General features: G+C 39.8%; 1 long non-coding RNA gene across 1 annotated transcript in view; it reads right to left on the bottom strand.

Moving 5' to 3' along the window:
• LOC109214579 overlaps positions 1 to 2,996 on the bottom strand; it is a 4,141-nt gene extending 1,145 nt beyond the window's left edge. Inside the window, exons 1-2 of the long non-coding RNA XR_002066195.1 lie at positions 2,904 to 2,996; positions 2,190 to 2,269 (exon numbers count right to left, since the gene is read on the bottom strand). This is a non-coding gene — a long non-coding RNA (uncharacterized LOC109214579). The remainder of the gene's footprint in view (positions 1 to 2,189; positions 2,270 to 2,903) is intronic.
• Between the last annotated feature and the right edge of the window lie 7,583 nt (positions 2,997 to 10,579).

Below are 10,579 nucleotides of genomic sequence, written 5' to 3'. Positions count from 1 at the left end.
AAAATGAAGAAAACGAGTTAGAAAATATTTTACCCAAGAAGCTTTGGTGAAGAATTGCTCTAAAAGTCACCTAGGGGCTGTGGAGAACAAGAGCTCGTGTGAAATTTGGGAATAATCCCGTCACTGGTCTATTTTTGAGCTTTAAAAATTACTGGGCAAAAATGCCCTTCGCGTTCGCGGGAAGGGGGCCGCGTTCGCGAAGGGTAGATGAGTCAAAGCATCGCGAACGCGAGATGCTAGTCGCGAACGCATAGAAGGATGGGGCTGGGTCCGGGATTTGCTTGTACGCGAACGCGAGATGGGGCTCGCGAATGCGGTGAAGGGGAAACCAAGGCTACGCGAACGCGGGGACTTGTCCGCGAACGCGAAGAAGGGAAAGCCCACTGGTACGCGAACGCGAGCTGAGTGCTGCGAACGCGAAGAAGCAATTATCTGAGCAAAAATTGCAGAAAAATCTGCTATCATTCTAAGTTTATAAACACCCCGAACACCTCCGAAAACACTCCCGAGCCCTCGGGGCTCCTAACCAATCACACACACTAACTCAACAACATCCTACGAACTTAACAGTGCGATCAAATCGCCAAAATAACATCATAAACGAGGAATCAAACCTCAAAATCATCATTTTTTTATTCGAACTTCATAAACATCAAACTTTAGATATTTAGGTCCGAAACACGTCAAATGACGTCCGATTTCGACCAAACTTTACAGAAAGCGCTTAACACATATTTAAGACAGGTATCGGGCTTCGGAACCAAAATACGAGCCCGATAACACAGTCTTTTAATCAATTTTCATTTCCATTTTCCTTAATAATTTCAGAAAAACAATTTTACAGAAAAATTCTTTTCTCGGGCTCTAGACCTCGGATTTCGACTCCGGGCACATGACCGAGTCCCATATTTTTCTACGGACCCTCCGGGACCGTCAAATTACGGGTCTGGGTCCGTTTACCAAAAATGTTGAACGAAGTCATCTTTAATCATTTTAAAGCAACATTTCGAAATTTTTCACAGAATTTAACATATAATCTTTCCGGCTACGTGCCCGGACTGCGCACGCAAATCGAGACAAGTAAAAAAGTGAGGTTTTCAAGGCCTCGAAAGCGCGGAATGAATGGGGAAACAGGTGATGACCCTTTGGGTCGTCACAGCGACAAGAGTTAAGAGGAAGTGTACATATATAAGGATTAAGGACTCATAAAGATATTATAAGGATGGTATAATTTGTTGACAAGTAATCTCCCCGCAATAAGAGAAAGTAAATGTTCAAGATTCAAACATTTCATTGCTAAGTTTTCTAAGTTTTAAACATGGTAAACATTTTAAATTATAGATGGTAGAAATGTTGATAGCAATTTGATGAACATAAATGGCTTACAAGTTCGTGGATGATGCAGAATTGACTTATTGCTCTGAGCAAAAGCTCTGGCCAACTTCCATATTGTAGCATGAGTCATTGTGATTAAGATGATATATGAATCGGAGTTTACATATATAGGTACTTGATCCTCAGTATTGTCTTTTTAATTTTTCGTTATTTAGGCTTGGCATTCGTATGGAAGATATGCCAAAATACGAACAACAGTTAGAGCTGAAGATTGCAAAGACACAATTAGAACAACTGAAAACAATAAGTTTTGATTGCTCATTCTCTTAGACCACATGAATGTTAGTGGTTATCTTACTTCTTCTTCTATAACTCTACTACTAAAAAATCAGTAAGATCGCATTTCGTTTTCTTTTATCCTAAGGTGCACTTTTGAATCTTCTTCTACTATCTATAAATACTCTTGCATATTATAAGAAAAAGTTGAAAAAGAATGATAAGATACTGAAAACAAGAATATATTGAATTGAGAAAGAAAACAATACTACTCACTATGGAAAAATAACAAAGTCTAGAGTATACCTTTAGTTCAAACTGAAAACTAATTAGCTAGAACTTTGAAACAAACTGATAACTTAGAAATAAACTTATTTAGCACGATCATACATAGAATCAAGCGAAGCTACTAGTCGCGGACTAATAGAGGTGAACGAAACATGACAACAATAAACACAAATAGCTCCAATGAAGAAAAACCAGTTCAACTGTTATAATTTATTCTAATACTCAAATTGGTTTTGAACATGTAAAAGCAATCAATTAGTTAGAATTGCAAATTGGTAAAGGTTTCGTACCTTATAACAATGAAATTGCTAACCAGAATGTTATCTTCCCTTTGCCTTGCAGCCTGCAACTTCCACTTGTTGGAGAATTTCTATACACAAATTGCCAGACCATGGTCACACAATTAACATCCAAAAATATCATTATGAAGTATACAATTTTATCTTAAAATTACAAGAATACACAAATTGCTACCTTAAGATACTTTTGCCCAAAAGGTAAGGTTAGCATAATAATTTCAATAAACACCACCTTCCAAGTACCTCTTACACTTTTCCTGAAAATTATATTTTTTTTGCACTAAAATACAACAACTTAATATGGGATAAAGTGGAAAAAGTTTCTTCGGATCCATGTTATTTTGGTAACCAAATGCATTGAAAGCTATTGAGAATAGTCTTGTTTATCACAAAGCATTGCAAAATTTATTCGACCACTAAGTCACTAACCTAGTACACTATAAGTTTTAGGATAGCCATAGGAAAGAAGACTAAAGCAAAAAACCATGTGCCTTCATTATCAGATATTAAAAATCTTATAGCATTGTTAGTTCTCTGGTCTAATAACGAAGTGATAACCTCTAAATTGTCAAGATTACTCTATCTATTCTATTACCAATTAAATCTCAAGTATGACAGTTTATAATAATGTTTAGTGAAGGATTTTGCTAATTGAAGAAAGAGAGAGAAGCTCCGCCTAATTCGGCGGAAGAATGGTCAACTTACCGAAGGTGATGGTGGCAGCGGATTGGTTGAGAGCTGGTTAGGCGGTGAGAGAGGGGAGACTGAAAAAAGAGAGGAGATGAGCGAAATAAAACCTAGCTGTACAGTTATTTTATTTTTTCCGACTACTGTAGTCGGAAGTTTCTTTTTTATTATGGTCAAATTTTGTTAATTTGTTTTTTATTTTAGTCGATTTTTTAATTAAAATTTTGATCATGAAATTTGTGCAGTTATTTAATTTTTCCGACTACTGTAGTCGAAAATTTCATTTTTATTTGAAGGAAAATTAAAAATTAATTTTTAAACATTAAGACTACTGTAGTCGGAAGATTGGTCAAATTTTTTTATTGACTTTGTCCCGATTATAATGGTCGGAAGAACTAATTCGCGGGATTTTGCGCCAAATTTTACGGCTACTACAGTCGAAAAGGCAGTCGCCTACAAATTAAAAGAAATATATACTTTTCCGACTACTGTAGCCGGAAAATTACGACTACTATTTTGTAGTCGGAATCTGTAGTCGGAAAATAGCATTTTTTTGGTAGTGTTTACTCTTAGATTGTTAAGTTCTGCCCCTCTGGTATGTGTACTGCTTAGGGATCCTTGAGATCTCTCTGAACTCTGGCATACTAGGGCTGGCCCTTCCACACTGCACATAATCAATCCCCATTTGAGAATTGGTCTTGGTGTGAGCACTGCCGGGATCCTTGAGATCCTTAGGGAACTCTGACACACCTGTGTCGCGCCCCCTTTTTTCCTCCCTTTTTACGGGGAAGAAGGTCCGGATTTCGACATTCAAGGGGGTAATAACTCATTTCCTTTTGGAAATTGCGTATTTTGAAGAGTCGCCACCTAACGGATTATGGTGCGTTAGCGCACCTACAGCGATTAACTCTTGGATTGGTTTGCATTACAAGAGAATTAGGGTAAGAGCTCGAAATAACCTTGAGGGGAAGGTGTTAGGCACCCCTCGCGGTCCACAATGGTGGGTCCCGGCCGAACTTATACTTACGAATTAGTCCATTAACAAATAAATAGTTGAAGCAAATAATTGCAAATAAAGCATGTTGGGCATTGTATAACTCAAATAATAAGACAAGAATTTAAACAAGTTGTGTGCGTAAAAAGGAAAGTAAAGTTTTCAAGTAAAGAGGATTTGGGAGAGAGGGGTCCTAGGTTGGTTAGCCTATAGGATCATATCATTACAATGCCCGATAATCACTCCTTAGAAAGGGGCTACGCGTGGCATTAGCGCACCGGTAATCCTATCCATATCTACCCGTCCCACCCCTTAATGGTTATTAGCGCGAGTGTTGGATAGCGATCTCTATTGCGTGCTGTTACCGTCCCTTCTTAATGATCCTGGAGGAAATTTAGGACCTCTACCTATAGGAGGTTCTAGACAGACCCTTAAGGTTTTAAAGAAGAAAATACTAAGGCGACAAGCAAGAACACATAAGACTTTGGCAAATAAAAGCATGAAATAGCAGATAAGCGCTCAAGTTCACCTCCACATATAATGCATGTAAAACAGCACGACTCATACACAAATAAAGGCCATATTGTTAATNGGGTCTTTAGGAAGAAACTTGATAATGATGGAACTGTTACAAGGAACAAGGCAAGGTTGGTAGTTCAAGGTTACAGCCAAGAGGAAGGAATAGACTATGATGAGACATTTGCTCCAGTTGCAAGACTAGAGGCAATCAGACTTCTCATAGCCTTTGCAGCACATATGGAATTCACTCTTCATCAAATGGATGTCAAAAGTGCCTTCCTGAATGGCTACTTAAAGGAAGAAGTGTTTGTGAAACAACCCCCAGGGTTTGAAAGCAAAGAATGTCCTGAACATGTGTACAAGCTGGACAAGGCTCTCTATGGACTCAAACAGGCACCAAGAGCATGGTATGAAAGACTGTCAAAGTTCCTACCGGAGCATGGGTATAAGAGAGGTAAAACAGATAGTACCTTATTCTTAAGGGAAAAAGGCAAGGACCTTCTTGTTGTACAAATTTATGTTGATGACATAATCTTTGGGGCCACAACTGACAAGCTAAGCAAAGATTTTGCAAAACTAATGGGAAGTGAGTTTGAAATGAGCATGATGGGTGAGCTTAACTTCTTCTTGGGGTTGCAGATCAAACAAAGCCAAAATGGAACCATGATTCATCAGCAGAAGTATACAAAAGAACTAATCAAGAAGTCTAAAATAGAGGATTCTAAAGAAATAGATACACCTATTGCAACTGCCACTAAATTAGATATTGATGAACCTGGTTCATCAGTTGATCAGAAGCTGTATAGGGGTATGATTGGTTCACTTTTGTATCTTACTGCTAGTAGACCTGACATTGTTTTCAGTGTAGGGCTATGTGCTCGTTTTCAAGCAAATCCAAAAGAGTCTCATTTGACAGCTGTCAAGAGGATATTGAGATATCTGAAAGGCACTACTGAATTGTGTCTTTGGTACCCTAAAGGTAGTAATTTCAATCTAGTAGGATATGCTGATGCTGATTATGCAGGTTTCCTAGTGGATAGAAAAAGCACCTCAGGTATGGCACACTTCCTTGGTTCATGTCTTGTATCATGGGCTACCAAGAAGCAAAATTCAGTAGCTCTATCTACTGCTGAAGCTGAGTATGTAGCTGCAGCTTCTTGTTGTGCTCAATTAGTATGGATCAAACAACAATTGGTAGATTTTGGAATTGAAGTGGGATGCATACCAATATTTTGTGATAACACTAGTGCTATAAGTATGACAAAGAACCATGTTCATCATAAAAGGACCAAGCACATAGATGTTAGACACCACTCTTGAGAGATAATTATGAGAAAGGATTAATCTCAATAGAATTCTGTGCTACTGATAAACAAATAGCTGACATCTTCACCAAAGCACTGAATAGGGAAAACTTTGAAAGGAACAGGTTGGAATTAGGGATGATTAAGATCACCTAAAAAGGAACCAGTTCAGAATGAAAAAAAATGAAATGAAAAAAAAAATCTCCAGAAATTCTTCACAATGACTACTCCTCAAGAAAATCCAGGAACTCGCCCACCAGTATCACCTATCACACCCTCATCTGCACCTCCTAGCGACAATCCTAAACCAAGATTTCGCCTGCAGAAAATGTTGGCAAGAAAGACTGTGGCTACTGGTGCTCTGAGAACGGATCTAAACGAAAAATTGAGAGCCAGCTAGAAAAAGGAGAGCTTTGAAAAGGAATCATCTGACTCCAGTTCTGAGTCTGAAGCATTTGTTTCTGCAAGCGATGGAGAAGAACGTGGGTCTTCTGACTTAGACAAGAATCAAGAAAACCCTAGGGAGGTAAATACATGCTATATTTTTTCTGATGTAGTTGAGAAGGTGGACAGTAGGTTTGTGTTGGTAGGTTCTGTGAGAGATGTAAGTGAGGGAGAGTCGAGTAAAAAGGGAAAGAAAAAGAAAGATAAAATTCTTGCCATTTGTGGAGGAACAGAGGAGAGTGGCAACAAGCCAGGGGGGAGTGAAACTAGGGAGACTGCTGAAGGCCTTGTACACCTGAGTGAACAACAAGATGAACCTGGTTCATCTGTGGAAGAAACCTTAGCTGACATTCTGAAGAAGGTAGGGGAAAGTTATGATCCCAAGAAGCGCAAAGCTTCTTCTCAAAAGGCTCCAACTGCCTCTAAGCCAACAAAGAAGAGCAAGGTGTCATCTCCTAAGTCTACTGTCCCTCCAGTACCAAAAATGAAAGCTACTAGAAGCAGAGTAAAGCAAAGTGAGGACGAGTTGCAGAAAGCCTTAGAGGCAAGCAAGAAAAGGAAGAAGGAAAAGCGAAAAGCTAAAGTTGTGGAAAGTTCTGTGGCTGCAGAAGAAGAGGAGGAGGAGATAGAATTGGTCCATCAGGAAAGAGGTACAACTGAGGAGGTTCCCACTCCTACACCAAAAAGATCCAAGACTTCTACAATGAAGTCTTCAGAACCTATATCTGCTGAACCCTCTCCGGCTAAAAGAACTAGGTCTGCAGTCAAAGGAAAACAAGTGAAAGTTCCTGAAGAAGAAAAAGCATGGAGTGGAGAGGAAGAAGAAGAGGAATCTGAAAAAGAACAGGACATATTTGTCCTTTTTGGCAGGAGAAAAATACGGAAAGGAAGAATTCTGAAATATCTGGAGGAGCCAGGAATGAAAAGATTGGTTGATGCCCTGGATGCACAGGGGTGGAAGGACATGGTTCTTCAACTAGATGGCAGGCTGGCAAGGAAAGAGCTGATCGAGTTTATGGCAAATGCCACTGTGGTGAATGGGGTTGTTACAAATGTGGTGAGGGGAGTAGAGGTGCAGTTTGATGCACCTAAATTGGGCAGAATTCTAGACATACCCTGTGAGGGCTATGATGACTATACTAGGCAAAGGTGGCCTTGTCTAGATTCTCTCCCTTCTGCTCTCCAAATCACCAGAAATTTCTGTGATACCAAGTCTGCTGAAGAAGTGCCTGAGGCTAGGTTTGTGCAAAAGAGTGAGATGAAGCCTGAGCACAAGGTGCTCTTTGAGTTTGTGAACAAGTGTTTGCTGCCCAAACAGGAGAGAAGGCACACTGCGATTATATGGACCTGGTCCTTCTGGAGTGTCTTGTGAGAGGAAAGCAGATTAACTGGCATGCTTTCATTGTCAAGCTGCTGGATAGAGTCATCAATGGCTCCAAGGCTCATGCCACACCTTATGGGTTTATACTGACAACTGTCTTGGCCAAGTTAGATGTGCCATTGAAAAAGTGGGAGATGGCCTCCAGCAAAGAGCACTTTGGAATCAAAACTCTGCAGGCTTGTGACTATCTGCTAAGTGTAACCCCAGTTGAACCTGGTTCATCCTTGAAGACTCCTGTGAACAGCAAAGTTAGGGCATTGGTTCTAAAGTGTGAAACAAAAGATGCAGAAATTGCTAGGCTCCAGGCTCGTATTACTGAACTAGAAAGTGAAAGAAATGGCCTCAAAGCTGAGCTAGCAAAGGAAAAGGAAAAAAGTGAAGGGATGCTCCAAACAATGCTCAATCTTCTTCAATCCCAACCCTCTAGTTCCTCCAAGCCCTAGAACCAGTATGGAAACTCCCTCAGTGACCCAAATTCAGGACTTTTCTGTTTTTTTTTTGCTCATGGTTGGATGTTTGTTTTTCTTTTTGTGGTCTGTTTTGTAGAAACACTTCCTAATCAATGACAATGTGCTTTGTTTTCTCTTGTTCTATGAAACTTCTGATCATAATAGCTAAATTTCTTGTGAAGTTGATTATTGATTAACTGAATCATGTTTTCACTTGCAGTTGCCCCAGTGGCCATGAGTAATAATTAACATCTGGGATTCAAATAATATGCAACTTTTCGATGATGCCAAAAGGGGGAAGAGATATTGTGCTTACTTTGTATTCTGAAATAAAGTGATATTTATAACCTGATTAAACCTGGTCCTTAATGATAAGTTAAGTTACTGTGTGATAATTAAGCTGAGTTCCATAGGGTCTCTGATCAATAAAAGCACAGAGCTTGTTATCATCAAAAAGGGGGAATTTGTTGGCCTAAGTTCAGATGAAGTTTTGAAGATTGACAAAATGAACTTACTCATGAACCAGGTCCATCATGTGAGACAGACATAGTGTTGATATACTTATACACGTGACATACGTGTGAAGATAAGTCTCAAGGGTCAGCAACAATATCTTCTGAGTTGATCGAAAAGGTTGTATAGGATAAGGAGTTGAAGTCTCCTTATGTGAAGAGAACTACATCCGGATAAAGAATAAGGATTGGAGTCTGAATTGTTCTAGGACTCGAATTTGATGAAGGATCAGCAATTCGAGTTTTAATCCAACTCTGATTACTAACTCTATAAATAAAAATGATTGTTCTCTTTTACAGGGTAGCACACAAACGCAGAAGTGAAACTAAATTGAAGAGCAAAATAGCAAGGCTTTTTGCAAGCAATTTACGTGAGATTCAAGTGTGCAAACCTGAAGCTACTTGGACAAGATAGAAGAACCAATTCCATTGTGTCTTTCNATAAAAGGGGTCGGAATGGAATTTCGGAAGTTGCAGTAGCTTCGTTATGTCATTTGGGATGTGTGTGTGCAAAATTTTAGGTCATTTGGACGTGGTTTCGTTGGGTTTTTGATCAAAAGCGGAATGCGGAAGAATTTAGAACCTTAGGCTTGAATTTGATGAGTTTTCATGATTTTTGATGTGGTTTGAGGTGCTTTGAAGATTGGTACAAGTTTGAATAAGGTTATGGAATATGTTTGTGCTTTTGGTTGAGGTCCCGGGGGCCTCGAGGTGATTTCGGATGGTTAACGGGGAGTTTGGAGAATTGTGCAGCTGCTGTATTTTTGCTGCTTTTGGTATTTTCGCACCCGCGGATAGGGGACCGCAGGTGCGGCGCCACACATGCGAAGGAAGAGCCGCAGAAGCGGCTAGAGGCACGATTGGTCAGGAACCGCAGAAGCGGATATATGACCGCACCTGCGATGGCAGATGCGGTTGGAGCATCGCAGGTGCGGAGAAGCGGGTTTAAGTGAAGAATCGCAAAAGCGGACCATGAAACCGGTTGAAGGACCGCAGATGCGGAAATGTCTGGTCAGATTAAAATATTTCCTCCTTCGCGATTTTCAGAGGGTTTCTCACTTTTAACACAAAATTTTGAAGCTTTGGGCGATTTTAAAGAGAGGAAATCATTATTCTTCATTGAGGTAAGGATCTTGGACCCAAAAACTCGATTATTTGTGATTAAGGAACAAAATATCAGTGTTAAATTCATGAAAATCAATAGAAAAAGGTGGAGTTAGGGCTTGAGATTAAGAGACCTTCTAGGGATGATTTGAGGGGTCAAACGAACTCCGATTTTCGAGTTTTTTATATGTACGGACTCGTTAGATGATGAAGAACATTTTGGTATAAAGTTTGTTCAGTTCCGGGATGCGGCCCGGGGGTCGGTTTTGACTGATTTCGGGTTTTGTGCTTAAAATCGATATTTTTCAATTGGAATTCATTCCTTTAGCATAATTTAATGATAAAAATCTGAACTTGGTAGATTTGGAGCACTCGGAAGTTGTTTGGAAGAGCAAAGGCATTGCAACTAGATTTCGGGCCGGATTGAGGTGAGTAATGATTTTAAATGTTGTCCTGAGGGTATGAAACCCCGGAATTTCACAACGTACGGCAGTGATACATTGATTATGATAATGAGGCCGAGGGCCTGAGATTTGTACGCCACGAGGTGGTTTAAGATATTGATATGAGGCCGAGATCCTATTTATGATGCCACCACGAGATGGCTTGATATTGCGCTTGGGCCGTAAAGGGGCCCTGCCGGAGTCTGTACACCCCCAATGAGCGCGGGTACCTATTGTGATTTGAGATATAGCCCGAGGGGCTGGTATTGTTCTGTGACATTGCCCGAGGGGCTGATTCTGTTGTTACTGTGCCTGAGGGGCAGTTATTATGTGTTTACTTTTAGTGGTTTTCCTGTATATTGTTTAACTGTTTAAGAGATGTTTATGAAATTTCATTGTTTAATTATATTTACTGATTTGTTATGCCTTTTGTAGCTTAATGTTGTGCCTTACATGGTTTTATATTACTCAGTCTTCATTTATTTTTATTACTCACTAAGTTGGAGTACTCACTTTACTCCCTGCACCCCTGTGTGTAGATTCG

The sequence above is a fragment of the Nicotiana attenuata genome, unplaced genomic scaffold, assembly GCF_001879085.1.
Source record: "Nicotiana attenuata strain UT unplaced genomic scaffold, NIATTr2, whole genome shotgun sequence".
Classification (NCBI taxonomy): Eukaryota; Viridiplantae; Streptophyta; class Magnoliopsida; order Solanales; family Solanaceae; genus Nicotiana; species Nicotiana attenuata.
This window is presented reverse-complemented; position numbering and strand designations above follow the sequence as displayed.